General features: G+C 39.3%; 1 long non-coding RNA gene across 1 annotated transcript in view; it reads left to right on the top strand.

Moving 5' to 3' along the window:
- Positions 1 to 747: 747 nt before the first annotated feature.
- Positions 748 to 16,778, top strand: part of LOC121107523 — a 75,116-nt gene continuing 59,085 nt past the window's right edge. The window contains exon 1 of the long non-coding RNA XR_005841747.2: positions 748 to 868. This is a non-coding gene — a long non-coding RNA (uncharacterized LOC121107523). The remainder of the gene's footprint in view (positions 869 to 16,778) is intronic.

Below are 16,778 nucleotides of genomic sequence, written 5' to 3'. Positions count from 1 at the left end.
ACACCAAAAAAAAAAAACACCCCAACAAATGATGTCTGCTTTCTTCTTACTTTCTTATTATTCACATTTTTCTCTTTAAAATAGACTGGATTATCTTCCATTAAGAAGTATTTTTAATTATTTACCACAGATAGCGGTAATCACAACAAAGACTGAGGACAAAGTGTCTTTGTCACAATGTATCAGGAAAGCTGGTTGATAATTTTTTACTGATACCAGATTTCTGTGGAGAAAGTTTAAAATCCTTGACACTTTCTGATTTCCCGGTGGATCATTCTAAATGAAATGTTTAACGATAGGTGATCTCAAGCTATTGACTATAAAATAAGATCCTTCTTGACAGCTAGATATCAGCTAGAGCCCAGTCTGAGGGGGATGTAGTAGGGAGACTGTTGGATCAAGCAAATCACAAGAAAGATGAGTATGGTAAAAGCCCACCTGTGAATGCCAGCATGGCTCAGCCATGGTATAAAAGCACTTATACCTGTCAGGACTTCTCAAGAACTTAGAGTACCAAGAGAACATTTATGTAAGAAATGTCAATATTTCTAAGAGTGGGCTTCAATAGAGAAAGTCTTTGGGAAATTTTAAATGTGTAGTATTTGTCTTGCTGTATGAAGCCAGCTCTGGGTGACTGATCTGTGCTTCTATACAATGCTGTATCAAAGCAGAAAGCAGTTTTCCTGTTCTTCAGTCCGGTCTATTACTCATTAATCCATATCTAATTCACTTATTTCTCCCATTGTTACACAAAGCAAAGAGCTACACTTGTGGCTGTACATAAGGATCATGGTGGAGAAAAGTGAAAGTCCCATCTTTTCTTTCTTTCAAGTTTTCTGGGTCATGAGTCACGCTGAGGACTACAGAGGTGAGTGTCCAGTCCTGATCCCATATAAGTGATTCATACAAGACTTAACAAAATTGCGTATTTTCTCTGATGATTCAGATTAATTCTTACCATGGGTTGGCATTTAATTGTACTAATAATTGTTGCAACTTTTGAAACAATTACTTCTTGACATGTCTTCACAGCATTCTTTGTCCAAGATGTCCCTATCAAAGAGATATTTCTCATGAGTACAAGAGCCATACAATAGACCATGTTACAAAAAGCAGAGTTTCTCCTCTGAATTTTTGATTTCAGCACATTCCTACCCCATATGGGACTTCAGGAAGTCTTTAGGATTCATCACTGTCTTTTACTGCCCGTAAGTTTTCATTACCACTCCTTTCAACCTTGGTATGTTACCCACGTTTCCCACCATTTTAGATAGACTATGATAAGTCGTATGCTGCAGCATTAAGCTTTCAGTAATCTGTTGTGTTGTCTTACTTTCAGCTGGGATGGAATTGTTTTCTTCAGAGCTTCTGGTATGATGCTATGTTATGGTTCTAGGAGAAAAACAATGTTGATAACACAATGATGTTTATAGTCACTGCTAAGCAGCATTGTACAGAGCTGAGGCCATTCACAGTGAGGGGCCCAAGGAGCTGAGAGGGAACAGAATTAGGATAGCTGACTTAAACTGGCCAAAGGGATATTCCAGGCCATATGGCATCATGTGGAAGGAGTTTTGAAGGGGATGGGAGTTCATCTTGATCTCTCTTTCACTGCTCGGGGGGTTAGCTGGGCAGCAGTCAGGAGGGTGAACGACTGCTTGTGCACCACTTGTTACGTGTATTCAAATATATATATAGTCATAACTACTACCCTTTTCCTTTTCTATCTTAGTAAATAGTTTTATCTCAACCCATCAGTTCTAATTTGTTTTGCTTTTTCTTCATTACTCCCTCTTCCCAGTGGGGGAGCAAACAACCATGTCGTGCTGAACCACCTGCCAGGTTAAAACACAACATGTGTGTAATACGTATTCTGTACATTCTTTCAGTCAAGGACTATCTGTTAATTCTGAATCTATGTAGTTCTAATTTGATAAAAACACCAGAGGAGTCACTCAAAATTAAATATATATGTATTTTTGCTTTGCAGAACAAAGGAGATGAGAAATAAATAGTAAAAATATATACCTGGTGCACCTTCTTATCAATACAAAAGTGATAATAGTACCATACTTGATAACATCCAAGTTCTTTCTGTAACACTATTAAAATCTAATAAAAATATTATTACAATAATCCACATCCATATCATATTAGCACCCAAATAACTGACTTTGCCTTTCAAAGCTTTTCCTATCTAAATCTACAGTTGGACAAACAGGCCTCCCTGCCATTGTGCTCCATTTACAGGCAGCCTAAGCCTTGCTGTAGCCTTCCTCAGCCACTTTGTTGCCATTTGCTCTTTGTAGGTTTCAGACTTTGCAAGCGACTGTCCATTCCCTGACTGTGTCCATAACTCTGAACATCAGGGTCCTTAAATCTTTCCTCAGACTAATTACCTCAGCTTGGATCCTTTTCTCTGTGAACCAGTGTTTGATAAGGTAGTGTGAAGATGTAGTTGTGCGAAGACATGGTAGTGAGATTATTTTTCCGTGTGTAATGGCATCTAAAGACTTCCCTGCACTAGGCTTGCAACATCTATGCCATCTTCTGGATGTTCAGTGAATCATATTTAATGCTGAGCATGTCTGGCAGTTGCATGTTCTGATGAATGAACATGTCAGTCTCTTATAAACATTTGCATTTCCTGAAATTCGTAAATGACAGAGTAATGATATTGGGAGGGGGAAAAGATTTTAGGGCTAGAGTCAAGGCTTTGATTGTGTTTCTTCTATTCACCCTTCGATTACTAGCCAAAGTGATTGATCTGATGCTTAGCGGACTGTCACTGCTGTGCTAAGAATAGTTACTGAATTTAGCACAAAAATTACTCTTCAACAGGGAAATTGCCTTCACTAATTTAAGCATTTATTACTTGCTTTTTTAAATACACTGAATACCTGTTGAGAGTTCTGTCACTTTTTTTTTCCCCATAAAATGCTCAAATTATAATTTCCTCTACAGTATTTTCTCACCCTTTATATCTGTGTTGCATGTCAGCATTTCATCAAGACTTGCAGCTAGCTTTCTCTGAATGAAAAATTTGTATCTCAATGTTTTTTAATTTTTCTAGATGGTGAAAGATCATCCTTTCACCATTCTTCTGCTATTACTGGCATACAAATTGAAATTAGAATAAGCTTTTCCTTGATGAAAACTAGATGGAATTCTTCAATAGTTCTTTTCATATCGAGACCAGAATTAGCAAGATGTTCAGTCAGTGATATAATAATGTATTGCATACTCAAACATTAGCAACATGCTTAAATGACTTGTTAAATCACAGCCTGGAGAGTAAAATCTCAAGAGCAATAATTTCAGCTGTAGACAGAGGGACAAGGAATAACATTATTACTTAAGGTTTCCACTCAGTGTTCTCAACTATTTAATGAAGTACGAATAATACACTGGGAAAACAGAGAAACAGAATATTTCATTGTTTTAAATGCCACTTTTAGGAAGCAGGCAAACCTAGATTTATCAGTGAAGCTGTGCTGATGGAAAATATATTGTTGATTACAAAATCAAGCATTAAGCACTTAGTTTTTGTCTTAGAAATGAATATTGCAGTTACTACAGAGTGAAACTTCTTATGACAGTTGACTAATTCAGATCAAGCTTTCATTGTTAGGAAACTATTACAGTAGTTTTCTGTTGAATGGTACTTTCATAGACAAATGGTACTTACAACAAGTTGAAAAAGAAACCAAAGCATGCCCTTAATTTTCAGTCTTACTCAATAACAAGTTCAGATTACATCCAAGACTGGAAGTGCTGGAAATCCTCAATGAAAGTTATGTGTTTTTTCCCAGATTATTGCAAGCAGGTATGTTACATTACCATCATGTTTTGTACATGGAGTACTTTAGGTTATATATTAGAGACGATGGACGAATGTCTGAACTTCTAGATACTTAGCTAGAACATCTTTGAAATTTTGTTGACTTCATGAATGGTGGAAAATACTATCCTCATACACTAACATAGAGGTTGAACTCACTTGACTTGTTACAGATCCCATCCTGAGGATGGCAGTGTTCTAGTATCACTGATATAGGGACCACTGGGATAGCCCCAGCAAGCTGTATGTGCACATCCTGGATTATCAGTTTGATTCTTCTGCTGGTGGTTTATCCCTAAATACATGTGCTTTGGTTTCTCTTTCTTGGCAAACAAATCCCAGAAATAAGAAAGGTTTATATTCCAGCTCACATTTTATTGGAAATAATCAAATGAGAATCATAGAATCACAAAGGTTGGAAAAGACCCACAGGATCATCCAGTCCAACCATTCACCCATCACCAATAGTTCTCACTAAACCATGTCCCTCAACACAACGTCCAAACGTTCCTTGAACACCTCCAGGGTCGGTGACTCCACCACCTCTCTGGGCAGCCCATTCCAGTGCCTGACCACTCTTTCAGAGAAGTAGTATTTCCTAATGTCCAGCTTGAACCTTCCCTGGTGCAGTTTGAAGCCATTCCCTCTAGTCCTATCTCTAGTCACATGAGAGAAGATGCCGAACCCCAGCTCACTTCAACCTCCCTTCAGGTAGTTATAGAGAGCAATAATGTCTCCCCTGAGCCTCCTCTTCTCTAGACTGAACAATCCCATCTCCTTCAGCCACTCCTCGTAAGGCCTGTGCTGCAGACCCCTCACCAGCTTTGTTTCTTTTCTCTGGACAAGTTCCAGGGCCTCAATGTCTTTCTTACAGTGAGGGGCCCGAAACTGTACGCAGTACTCGAGATACTGTGTATTCAAATATTCTATTTATTCTACTGTAAGGTGAAGGTAAATATACAAACATAAAAATGCCTCTGATCCAAATTGTGGATCTCAGGTGCAAGGGTAGACAAATACAAACCTCAGGACATCTGTAATAATCCTGTGTTGTCAAGCTTACTGTATCTCAAGCAAAAACTCTTTCTCTCCAAGGAACAGTTAAAGGAAAGACTTTTACTAAAGAGTTTGGCCAGGGTAAATCAGAAGTGAAAAATTCAGACTGTCCAGTGTGCACTGCACAAACCACGCTAAATCCCCTCCTACACCAACTCCTGATGGCAAGATATGGTAGTAGGACTAAATATATATATATATTGCATGAAATACATTAGCTACAAACAATAGAGTTTGCTAGGTATAAGCTTATAACCTAGATGGCATTCTTGCCAGCAGTGGGGACAGCAGTTTGTAGCTGTCAGATATAACAAACAGACAGTAATATAAGTATTAGAAATCCGAAGATTACATGAAAATGAAGATGAAACTGCTTGACTGTAGCATGTGTGTTCAGGATTTCAAAGGACTTGACAAACTCCAATATAGCTACCTGGCAACTGTAAATGCAGAGAACAAATAAAGATTAAGGACAGCATTTCTGAAGCATCTGCTTCTTTTTATTGTCTCATTTCTTTTAAAGCTCACCTTTGTATTCACATGACAGGAATTCAGACTAAACAGTGCAATTCACCACATTATACACCTATTTTTCAAAGTTGCTGAACATCGAGTCTTTGTTGATAGAGAAGAGTTGCTGACCATCTGCAAGATCAAATGGTTCCACGGACATTTTGGAAAGGTGAAGTATGTAGATGTGTCAACATCCTAACACAGTGCAAGCAACAGGAACTAATAATTTCTCCTCAGAGCTCATGCCACGTTGGGATTCATCTTACCTAAAATAACCCATGTAATGACATGAACTAGTGATTTTGGCTCCCTCCAGAGGTAATGCAGACAGGGAACTCCAGGGGGCAACCCACTCCACGTACTTTGAGCATCTGTTTCAGTGTGAGCATGGCATCCTAGCCAAGAGGTATAATTGCTGGTTGAAAGAAAAGTTAGGTGATATGGGACATATCTTATAAAAATTGTAATAAGAGATTGTTAGTAGTATGGAAAAATTATTTTAGAAAATAAAATATGAAGTGACAGTTGCATTTACAAAGCAGTCTAAAGAACTTGTGAGTAGAACCTCCATCTTCTCCCCTGCAAGAGAGAAATGAAGAAAGAGAATGACATAGTATATGATTCATTAAAATATATATCTGCATATGCATATGATTATACCTCTTAAGACAATGCTATTGCCCCTGATCAAATGTCTTTACTAAGGCGAAAAGGGCTCTGCTAGTATTCCACCATTCTGCTTCATGTTGCTCTAAGAATAATCTGTTTCTCTCAAAAATGAGTCATAAATGTCTGGAAAGAGGGTTGTAAACAACAGCATTCAATATTCAGCCACATGCATTGTTCTGTAAAGAGCCATCTGTAATCCAATGATCTGGTCCAAAATGTTTATGGTGATGATCCCAAATCCACTTTGTATTGCCTACATATTACTTCTTTCTACGTAACATTTGCTGCTTATTCATTATTTCTCAAGTAATTGATGCTAAACCTGTAGACTTTTGGACAAAAGTTTTGTTAGATTTGCTCTAGTTTTGCAAACTAGTGTCATAATCTCCCGAATATCCTTTTATTTTCCATCTATATTAAAAAACTGTGCAGCTAACTCAAGTATGTTAAGTAGTAGAGGCCACTGTTTTTAAGACTCATGCAGTAGGCAACAGTTTGATCACAGCTGACTAAAAACAGAGAATCAGGTATGCTTCCCAAGTTCTCCCACTAAGATATTGATCCAGTGAGGCAGTAGGTATGTCTTCACACGTGTGGTGGTAAAATAAAGCACATGCTATGGTCAAGTAAGAGCTCAATTCCGTTAAATCTTTCTTTTGGCTTCCAATGTCCAGAGCACCAGTAGCCTATAGGAGAGAGAAAAAGTCAAATAAGTATGAGTGGGAAGCATGGGTTCATGGTCAGAAATGTTTGTATTTGTATCTGGTTAACTGCAGAGATCAAGATCACCCAATATTAGCTTCAGTCCACTCTGGTTATCTAAGACTTTTTCATCTTCATGTGTGGATTCAAATGGCACATGCAGTTTTACGTAAAGAATGTTAAAAAAAAATTGTCATTGTGTAGTAGGAAATACATTATTCTGTAGGCATTTAAGTTAAAAATCATACTGCTTTTATTTCCAGAAGGTGAACACATGTATATGCAAAACACTTGTTCCATCTGTATGGTTAAATTTGAAGTGCCTAGGCACATTCTTTGGCATTCTTAGGTCTAAAAGGCAAGTAACAGATCTCATTTATATCAAACTCTCCGCCTCTCAAACAATTTAGTCACACGCAAACTATTTATTTGGAAATGCCTCTAGGGCATGCTGATATACAAACAGGAACTAAGAGACATCTTGGAGTGTCCTAGCATCCAAGCTGTCTAAGACAAAAATCATATTAGTGACTGCTCTAAAACTGCTTTTGTATAGCAGAAAAATGTATAGCACTGAGAATGTCTTCTGGTGCCTTTTGATTAACTAGTAGAAATGCAGCATATATATAAAAAAATATGTTTAGCAATCTAAGTAAAATACACCCCATAGATTTGATGTAATAGAAGGGAGAAGAATCATAGAATGGCTTGGGTTGGAAGGGACCTCAAGGATATTCAAGTTCCACCCCCTCTGCCACAGGCAGGGTTGCCAGCTGCTAGATGAAATACTAGATCAGATTGCCCAGGACCCCATCCAACCTGGCCCTAAACACCTCCAGGGACGGGGCATCCACAGTCTCTCTGGGCAGCTTGTTCCAGCACCTTAGCACTCTCTCAATAAAAAACTTCACCCTGACATCTAATCTAAAGCTCACTTTCTTTAATTTAAAACCATTCCCACTTGTCCTATCGCTATCTACTTGTATAAGAAGTTGATTTCTCTCATGTTTATGAACTTCTTTTAAATATTGGAAGGCTATTAATGAGGTATCCCTGCGGCCTTCTCTTTTTCAGGCTGAACAAGTCCAGTTCCTTCAGCTTATCTTCACAGGAGAGGTACTCCAGCTCTTGGATTATCTTCAAGGCTTTCCTCTGGACCTGCTCTAACAGCTCCACATCTTTCCTGTGCTGGGGCCCCTAGGCTTGGATGCAGTACTCCAGCTGGGGCCTCATGAGGGCAGAAGAGAGGAAGATAATCACCCCTCTCTTCCTGCTGGTCACCCCTCCTTTCATGAAACCCAGGATACCATTGGCCTTCCGGGCAGCAACTTCATGTGAAGTTTTTAATCAACAGGAACTCCTATGTCCTTCTCAGCAGGTCCACTCTCAAGGAGTTCTTCTCCCATTTTGTATACATATCTGGGATTACCTCTACTCAAGGACAAAACCTTGCACTTTTCTTTCTTGAACCTCATTAGGTTCACATGGGCCGAACTTTCAAGTTTATCAAGGTCCCTCTGGATGACATCCCTTCCTTCCTCTTTATCAACTGCACTGCTTAGCTTGGTGTCATCAGCAAACTTGCTGAGAGTGTACTCAATCCCATCATCTATGTCATTGATAAAGATGTTAAAGAGTACTGAACCCATGATAGATCCCTGGGGGATACCACTCAAGTCTGGCCTTCACCTGGACATAAAGCCGTTGACCACAACCCTCTGGCTACGACCTTCCGACAAATTCCTTATCGATCGACTAGTCCAGACTTTAAAACCATATCTCTGCAATTAAGAGATAAGGATGTGGTGGGGGTCCATGTCAAAGGCCTTTCACAGCTCTGGGTAGATTACATCAGTTGCCTTCCCTTTGTCCACCAATGCTGTCATTGCAACATTGGCCATGACACTGGTTAGGCATGACCTTCCTTTGGTGAAGCCATACTGGCTGTCTTGGATAACCCACTTGTTCTTCATGTACCTTAACATGTCTTCCAAGAGGATCTCTTCCATGATCTTCCCAGGCACAGAGGTGAGGCTCACCAGCTTGCAATTCTCCAAGTCCTCCTTCCTCCCTTTCTTGTAAATGGGAGTGATGTTTCCCTTTATTTAGTCCTCAGGGATGTCACCTGACAAACAGGACTTTATGGTGGCGAGCGGCTCAACACTCACATCATCTAACTCCTTTGGGACCCTGGGATGCATGTCATCTGGCCCCATAAACTTGTACACATTCAGTCTCATAAGAGATAAAAAGAAGAGATGAAAAGAAAGTAGAACTCAAAGTGTATTCAAAGAGATTGTTTTCTGCCTTATTTATTATCCTGAACTTCTAGTATAATTTACTTTTAATTATATTTATTTATAATTTACTTTCAATGAAAGATGAGATTCTGACTAGCAGCCTATTGTACCTAGAAATGAATTTACATTCTGTAGCACACAGAATATTTGGCTGTCCAGTGCAGGTGAAGATGGAATTCTACAACTCACCTTAGCAGGTGAGTTGTCAATGCTTTCCTCTCTGGTATATGCATATCGGCTAGCTGGCCATCCATGGTAATGTAATATAATAGCTAGGCTGCATTTCAAATGGCTGTCCTTCCTTATTACCCACTACCACATACAAATTAACTACCTAGGTCTTCTGTGCTACCGGCTGCATGCTTCCAATTTAAATTTCCATTGGTTTACTATAATGTGGAGTAAGCCTTGGAACACACACACACACACACACAAAAACAAAAAACAAACAAACAAACAAACAAAAAACAATAACCAGGAATCTTCTGCTTCTCTTATTGGGATCCCAGAAAAAGAGTGGCATGTTTTATGATGGAAGACTTACAATCCATCATGAAAATATGCATACAGATGTGAGATTTTATTAAGAGCTTCAACCACTTGGTAAGACCTAGATAAATTCCTATTATTTTTATTCCACAAGCTAGCCACTGATTCATCTTTCTATAGCAAGCACAAAAGTCTGTGTAATCCTATGGAGAGCTTAAGGATTCATGCTTTGTTCCGTGAGATTTTTTTTTCTTCCCTTTTTAGTTATATCAGCTAGAGGCTGAAGGATCCCCCTTTTCCACAAATTCTCCCTCTTTCTATAATGACTATTAGCTAGACGATAAGACTACTCCTTGCATCTGTTCTTAAGAATTTATTACGGAAGAACTACATAGATGCAAATAATACTTGCACAAATATACCCTACAGTGATCAGAATGGATACAGAAGTACCAGTCAGACCATTTGCAAGTGCTGGAACACTTATTTCTCAGTGTAGAATGACAGAGTTCAGGATATGGCCCTGAAGTAGCGCTACACAATGCCAGTGCATGACAGTGCAGTTCATTGACACAGATATATGAGGACACAGACTTAAGAGGAGCGGCTGAGGTAACTGAGATTGTTCAGTGTGGAGAAGAGGAGGTTCAAGGGAGACCTGATTGCTCTCTACAACCACCTGAGAGGAAGTTGTGAAGAGGTGGGGGTCAGCCTCTTCTCCCATGTAGCAGTGATAGGATGAGAGGGAATGGCCTCAAGATGCACCAGGGGAGATACATGTTAGATATTATGAAACATTTCTTCTTGGAGCACAGATTGCCCAGGACAGTGGTGGAGTCACCATCCCTGGAGTTGTTCAAGAACGATGTGGATGTGGCACTGAGGGACATGGTCAGTGAGCATGCTGGGGGTGGCCTGACAGTTGGACTGGGTGAACTTAGGAGGTCTTTTCCAACCTTAATGACTCTATGATTTTGTGATTCTATAATTCTGTTATTCTATGATTCTATGAAACAGAGGCATGAAAAATTGCCACACCACATGTAAGGGGCAAGCACTTTCTTTCCATTTTGAATTATACCTGTGCTGTTGCACTGTAATTGTTAAGAACAACAAGGACTAACCAGAGGGGGAAATTAAGGAACCAGCAGAATCAGGCACAGGTTTGCATGCAGACATCAGTGTCCAGTTTTAAAAATTACTTTAATTTCTTAGTTGTATGTGACTGAATATGACTTTAAATTCTGTGGCATTTGGCAACTGTTGTCTGATAGTGCCCACAGAAACCCTGTAACAAGCAAAGGAAAACTTAGAATTGTTTTCAATAAAGTGTCAAATTTGTCCTTTCCCTCAATTCCCTGATCATTCTATCATTTTATGATAGAAAAGATTTTATGATAGAAAAGATTGCTTTTCTATCTGATTAATAAAATCAGTTAAAATAAATCGGTGAACTATGTTCTCTTCCCAGTGCATTTATGAACGTAAAGCAGACTGAGGATTAAAATATTATGTGCAACACCCAGCTGCTGTTTTGATTGCTACTTCACGGCTAGCAAACTCTCAACTGCTGATGTAGTTACTGACAGCTCTCATCAGAGAGGAAAGGTTACTTGTATCAAAGCAAAGGCGGTAAGGTACAGCGATCTACCCAGAATGCTCAGATAGCACTGTTCACCTCTAGGAGAAAACTTCAAAGGCAACTTACGAGAACAAGCTGTGAGACTGAGAAAAAGAGTTAGATAGGTTTTGAAGTTTATACAAGCCAGAGAAGTGACTGCGAAACAAGCCTTAGCTAATCAGCAGTGGGTGTTGTAGTGGATGGGGTACCATTTGGTGAAAAACATTAGTCTGTGTCGGCATTATCCTGGAGAGCATTAGCAAAGCAGCTGAAAACCCCAGAGTCATGAAAATTTCAGCATCTATGTGTAGATTTTGGTTCAACATATTCTACTTTGAATGAGAGTTTTCCAGTGTCTTATGGGTATTATTATTACTACTACTTTGCTCTTAGGATTTTTGCTGAGGTTTCAAAGCAATGGCTCCTGGCAGATCTGCTACCTAATAATTGACCTGGTTGGACACGCTAAGGAGAATCATATACATGACTTAGTTTGCAGCTATGCAGTTGTTTTGCAAATCAAGATCTTTTTTTCTTTTATATTCAACTCCTCATGTTTGACTGCTACATTTTTTGAGCAATTCTAACAATAGTACTGAAAAATCCTCTATATATTTATTCTCCAGAGTTTCCAAAGATGAGGAAAAAAAGATAACATACTTTTTCTTTTCCTTACACCTTTTTCTCCCCCCTGCATGCAAAGCACTAATGATCAGTTCTTAAATAAAAGATGTGAAAAACATCTGGCAGGTTTATTGCCAGGATAAGCATTGATTCACTTTCAGCAGAGAAAGAAGAACCAGAATAAAGAAGGAATAGGAAAAAAAAAAAGATGCACTATTGCAAAAATAAATAAATAAATAAATAAATAATAGCAATATTAATAATAAAATAATAATAATAAAATAGAGAAGCTGCTCCTACTGTCCAGGCAAAGAGTGAAGTAATACCTCTCACACAGAAAGGGACTGCTGCAGAATGAACTGCAGCATGTACTGAGCAAAACAAAGCTCTAAGCTGAGAACTGGGAATTAAAAAAAAAAAACAAAAAACCATAGATATGTCTGCTCTTGGAAAACTACCTGCTCCTGACAAGGGTGTCAACATCAGAAATCCCTCCATTCCCCTCACTTTGAATATCTTCCAGGCATTTTCTTTTTCACTAGCACTGACAGTGATCTGGTTGCTTGAGTCAATGAGATGGAAATAATTTTCACCACTAATGCAGAATGCTTTCCTAGTAGAACAGTGCTTAGTGCCCTTAATACTTTTCGATCTCCCTCATGCTAATAGTTTAACAGTTCTTCTGTGCCAGCTACTGGGAAACCAAGAGGAAGCCATTTGCTGAGAACCCATGTCAACCGCACGTCATTTTGCAGTGGAGATGGTTTCTGGAGTTTCACTTCAGCCATTGCTAATATAGAATCAGTTTTAGGGAATGACAGAACAAATAGACCTTTGTCTGCAACTATCATCTTTTGCAATGAGGCATTTAATTCAAGCTCAGCAGAAATTTGGAGATCTGTATTAAACATCAGCTCTCTTTACTGACTCTACGGGGGCAGCAGTCCTCTTGCTATGGCTTTACAACACTGTGCTGTTCTGGTACAAGCAGCAATGGATGACTTCTGCAAAATATCTTTATTACAAAAGGTATTCCAAAGAGTTGGACAGCTCTTCAATCAGCAACATGTATTCTATTGCAGATATTATAAGAGATTGATCACCCTGAGTATGTAAGGGCTAGGTTCGACAAAATTTTAGCCATCCTGAGAATAAAATATCTTCAATGATTTTAGTTTTTGGTTCCCACAGATGGGATCTCTAATCCTGGGTTTTGTATCAAGGCCTTGTCTAAAGAGTTCAGGGAGACAGAGTACTGATTAAATGGAAGTTTCTAGCCTAATGGCTTCACCAAAGAAGTGACACGGGACCCTTCAGTCCCAGCACAACTACCCTGGGTGGCCATCCTGTGTAAAACAGTGGAGTCAGGCCAGTTTCACCACACGCAGATTTTTCTGTCACTTAAGTCAGCACATTTAAACTTTTGGATGACAAGATAATCAGGCTGTGATGATAATAAAAAGAGCTGCTTTAGCACTGCTTTGGGACCAGCCGCTCAAGTAGCTATTTATAGATGAAAGAACAACAGGAAAAGAGAAGGAAAAACTGAACTGGCTGAATGCGTGAGTGACATTCTTCAGTTTTAATTAATACATCACAAAAGTGATCTCAGGAGTTAGCAACTCAACTTCTGTTCTCCAAAAATCTGATTAATAAGGAATTTTTAGAGACATTATAATCCCCACATTCACAGTTGTGAATTAAGAATAAACCTTAATATATACGTAGGTTGCTCTGGAAGTAATGTTTCTTATTTATTTCCATGGAAACTATAACAGCTACAAAGAGCACAATAACATGATTTGATAGAGCAAATTCTCAGCTACAAAACACTATTTTTCAACACTATTATCACCATTGACTGTATATTTTTGTTGGTGATGAACTAGAGCCTGCATGCTGCATTTGTAAAAATTTGCACCAGTGGAGTTGATCCACTGTTTCATAGCTGTTAGGATGGTGTCACTGATGAAATGCACCACCCACCCCTCACTATGCTCACATCCACTGTATGGTCTCCAAAAAGGTTCAGCAAGAGTCAGTGTATGCCAATGAGTGCCTTTTTTTCCACATAGAGGAATTTAATTCCAACACCTTTGCTTAACATATGCTTCCATATCAAACACCATTTTGTCAGACTGCCCCTCTGCTGCCATCTGTCACATGACAAAAAAAATGTAATGGAATATTGGCAGGAAGGTTCAGCTTCTACTGCCATATCACCACTATCCACCTCTGACATCGTGGGCCAACATAATGAAATAGGAAGCATTACTTTAGAGCAGCCCTCGTACATAGTGCTCTGGACCTTCAAACCCCTCAGTGGATGCCGATCCAGTGACCCTTGCTATAGTCCTTCACTGTATGAAGCAAACATGAATCCTGTTAGATGGTTAAGTTTCACAAGGATAAAATCCTGTCCTCAAGACCAGCTCTTATATATTGGGCCTCCAGGGCCCCCACTGGGGTCCCCTAGGAGCCAAAAGCAAAGCTGGGGGTTTTCTAAACCACTGCTGTTGATGAAATAGTCTCCCAGAAACCAGTCTGGAGTGGGAATTGCAAAGGAAACATGACAGTTTGCTCTCTCATCTAACCCTGCCCACACCTCTGTCACTGCTTGGATATATTTCCTCCTGTACCTGATCAGTGCAACACAATAAGGAGCTATATCCTCTGCATTTATTTTATTCTGTGGGGCTTCATTTTGCCTTGTAGGCATCAATTTATTAGCTGTTAACATGCTTTCCCAAAAGTAAATAAATAAACAGAATGCTATACTGAGGCAAGGTTGAAAATAGCTCTCCTTTCCTCTCCCTTAAAAAAGCGGCAACAAAAACTGGATCTTAGCTCTCCTCAAATCCAGACTGTGAAGGAAAGGGAAGGCTTTGACTGCCCGCAGTGCTGTGAGTTACCAGAGCCAACTCCTGTAGGGATGCAGGATCTGCTTCCACTAGATGGCATCTCCGTCCTGCAAACATCTCTCGTTGCCACAACGTTACCTAACTCAATTCATACAGCTCATCGAACACCATTCCAGCGTTTAGCAATTAAAGATGGGCAAATATTTCATTAGCCTACATCAATTTATACTGCGCGAAATAGTGCCTCAGAGTGTGACACTGGAGTGTCTTCCTTTCAAACATCCCATCCAAAACACTGGTATTAGCTGTAAAGACCTGGTGACAGAGTTTGTTCTCTCAGTACTTTAGCACATTTATTTCCAGACATGCTTTCTGATTAGGACAACGTTTTCAAAGTTGATAGCAAATTGTTGAGATTTTTCATACTTATGGGTTAATCCATATGTTCAAACTAGCAAAACAAAGCTTTTATTGATACTGCAAAAATCTGTCTGTGAATTGTATTATAATTTGTTCGTGTTACATAGTCTGGGACATGACTAACATCGTGAATAAAATATTGGAAGCAGAAGACTTCTCCAAGTCTCATGCAGCAAGGTCTCATCAGAACCTGTGCTGTCTGTAATAAATGTCCCATCATATTTATCTGAAGTAATAAGGATGCACCATTAAAATTGTGTCTGCAATAACTAGTCCATATGCTGCTGCCAGGAGGGCAAAGGAGCTGCCTTTACCTTACCAGTTTCTCCGAAATATCTACAGCTTTGCTGTGACTGATAGACAAGGCTATCTTGGAGCAACAGGCATACATCTTGGTGAATACTCTTAAGGGCACCAAAACACCATGTGCACGTAGTTTGAATACCTATGATGTACACATAGACAGTAAAAGAGATGGTCCTAAGAAATTTTAAAAAGATTTTAAACAGATCCATTAAAATTACCTCTCAAGGTAGCCTAACACCAATGGGAATAAAAGCCCCAGTGCTGCCACACACAGAACTACTTTTCAACAGCGGTGCTTCTCAGGAAAGTCAGGGGACTCTGACATTAAAGAGATTTATCTATATATTACCATCCTATTCAATATGCTTTGATGCAGATCTTAAATTACTTACCCTGGACACTTCCTTAGTGGAAGAACAACATTTCTAAACTTCTGTCCTGACTTTTCTACTGAGGCAAAAGCTCCAGAAGAAATACCAAGCATCAGCCCAAGAGCTGGTAAAAAAAAGCCAGATTCGTCACTGCAGCCACTGTAAATGGGAAAATATATCAGAGATTAGATTAGGTTTGTTTTCAATAGAAGATACTACTAAGGCAGATATGATAACAAGCCAAGATGTCATACCCATTGAGATTTGAAATATTTTTTCAGTATTTGAGTATGCAATACTTAGACAGAACAGTTGTCCCTAATAAACTGAACCCAAGGAATAGTGCAAATACTATAATAATATTAATCAAACAAAAATTAAGCTGAAACTTCTCTAATGTCTGTTGCTTGATATAATTAAGACCAGTATGGCTAGAGGGATAAGAAAGCAATAAAAAATACAACACCGTCATAATGGTTGTATGGTGTTATAGATTACTGAAGTGTTGTATGTGCCATTTGATATGGCATTTTCAGTGATCTAAGGCTTGTGTAGTTAGCAAGAACCTTGGCACCTCCCTATTCTTCCAAATGGTAATGAGAGTTATAGCAAAAATATTGTAGTAAGGAACAAATCCTATCCAAACCTCAGTTGCCAAGTGACAGCCTGGTGAAGCCCCCCTAGGTGAATTGATGAAAGACTGGACTGGAAGTCTCGGGGCCAAAGTTTAAGTTTCTCCTGTGTCTCTGGCAGATCCTATCCTCTCAGGCATTTCTTCATGCATTCCTTGCTGCACTTTCCACCAACACCAGCACATCCCAGGCCCTAAGTGTGACTCTTGCCTGAGTCACACAAGTGAGGATGTCGTCCTGCAATTTCCTCCACCATGAAGCATCCACATTTTCAAGGGCAGAGTGGACAAATTTCACACACTGACTCATTTTTCAATTGCAGTCTCAAGGCCAAAACTGGTATCTATCTGCTCCTTTCTGCAACTACACATAC

This window comes from Gallus gallus, chromosome 1 (genome assembly GCF_016699485.2).
Source record: "Gallus gallus isolate bGalGal1 chromosome 1, bGalGal1.mat.broiler.GRCg7b, whole genome shotgun sequence".
Lineage (NCBI taxonomy): Eukaryota > Metazoa > Chordata > Aves > Galliformes > Phasianidae > Gallus > Gallus gallus.
The sequence above is the reverse complement of the archived record's forward strand: the minus strand, read 5'-3'. Positions and strand labels throughout refer to the sequence as shown.